Genomic DNA, 2,017 nt, shown 5'->3' on the forward strand with positions numbered 1-2,017 from the left:
CGTGCGGCGGCGCCGGCGGGGACCTCGCGTGGGCGCGGCGCCCGGGGCCCGGGCTGTCCCTGGCTGTGCCTCACTCTACGTCGGTCCTGAACCCTCGCAGGCGCCCGCGTCCTGGGCACTAGGAAGCTACGAGTGCACGCGGCCGCTGTTCTGGATACAGGTGGGATAGGGGGTGGAAAACACCGAGGGCCGAGGCGATCAGGCGCGCCGGGCGCCCCTAGCTGGGGCGGAGCCAAGCCCGGGTCCTTCCCTCCGGACCGCCCCTTGGGGGAAGGGTCTTAGGAGCGATTTTGTGGCTTGGGTGTTAGAACGTATCCATTGCCGCGCTCTCTTAGGGAAGACACGACCCCAGAAGCTTTGATTCGTGCCTTCTTGGGACGAAATTGCTTTGCCAGGTGTTTTGCCTATCACTTATTCTTTGCAAGAAACACAGAAAGCTGGTTAATTCCTTGCCTGTTCGAACCGAATGTTCCCAGTGCCCCATCTAAAGCCAGGACTGGACCCGAAGACTTTCTGATTTCAAACCCTGTGCTACTTATCCCTTAGAGAAGAACAAGTAAAGACAAATTTTTATTTGGTAGTCATTCGGCTGAAAGGTCATTTTAATCTTAAAAAACAATAGCATCTACAATACTATCAAGAGGGTTTAATGGAAGGAACGTTGAACCAAGGGTCCTGTTTTAAACTGAGAAAAGTTAGTGAACTATCTTTCTGTGCCCATTCATGCTAAGTAGCTTCAGTCGTGTTCCACTCTTTGCAGTATTATGAACTGTAGCCCCCTCTCAGGCTCCTCTGTCCATGGGATTCTCCAGGAAAGAATGCTGGAGTAGGTTGCCATTTCTTTCTCCAGGGGATCTTCCTGACCGAGGGATCAGACCCGGGTCTATTAGTTCTCCTGCATTGACCTGCGGATTCTTAACCACTGGCGCCACCTGGGAAGCCTCTGTGCCAGTATGAATACACAGTAGAAGTATGATTCGGACTTCTGATAACTTTGTCATGTCACTGCTCTGTTCTTTCTGCTGAAATTGCCCATGAAAACTGGAGTCAGTGGTGTAGGTTGCTGCCTTGTCTCTCTGACTATAGAAAGAGAAATGATCTGTTTTCTGTTTTTCCCCAGTGTGTCTTTCTTACTGTAGATGCCTGAGCCTCCCTACTGAGGGATACGTTCTTTCTATAAGAGTGAAGGCTACATACAGTGCATAAGCTTGTACAGTGTGACAGTAGAATTCACTAATCAGTGGTCTTTCTGAAAGTGAGTTGCTGGAGGTAACAGGATGTAGTTGGAGTTGTGATGAGGCAGGAAACTTCAAAAAGAGAAAGAATGAAGCATTTTGCTCACTAGAGTCAGAGTGTTTGAACAGGACTCCTCTCTTGGATTTTAAGTTCTGTTTCTGTCAAGAGTCTAATACTTTTGATCATCCATTTTCTTATCTTGTAAACTGTTCTGCCACTTCTCAAGGTGTTTGAGAAGATCTGCTGACATTCTGTTTTCCCTGACTGCTCATCAACTGTATTAGTTTTTTAGAGATGCCATTACAACATTTTCTAGGGATGCAAGTACAACACATTGTTTGGCTTGAAACAATAGAAGTGGGGACTTCCCTGGCAGTCCAATGGTTAGGATGCCACACTTCCACTGCAGAGGGCATAGGTTCTATCCCTGGTCAGGGAAGTAAGACCCCATATACCCTGTGGCACAACCAAGAGTAAAGGTTAAACCATACAGATGTATCCTCTTATAGTTGTAGAGGCTAGATGTTTGAGACTGAGGTGTCAGAAAGGTCGTGCTCTCTGTGAAGGCTCTCTAGCTTCTGGTGGGTGCTGGCAGCCCTTGGTCTCCCTTTGTTGGTAGATGCATCACTCCAATCTCTGTCTCTGTTGTCACCTGGTCTTCTTGTGTCTCTGTCTTCATGCAACATTCTCTTCCCAGTGTTTTCACATTTTCCTTCTTGTCATTCTCTGAGTCCAAATTTCCCTCTGGTCAGTTGGATTAGGGCCCTGATCCTAAACCAGT

The sequence above is a fragment of the Capra hircus genome, chromosome 10 (assembly GCF_001704415.2).
Source record: "Capra hircus breed San Clemente chromosome 10, ASM170441v1, whole genome shotgun sequence".
NCBI classification, from domain to species: Eukaryota; Metazoa; Chordata; class Mammalia; order Artiodactyla; family Bovidae; genus Capra; species Capra hircus.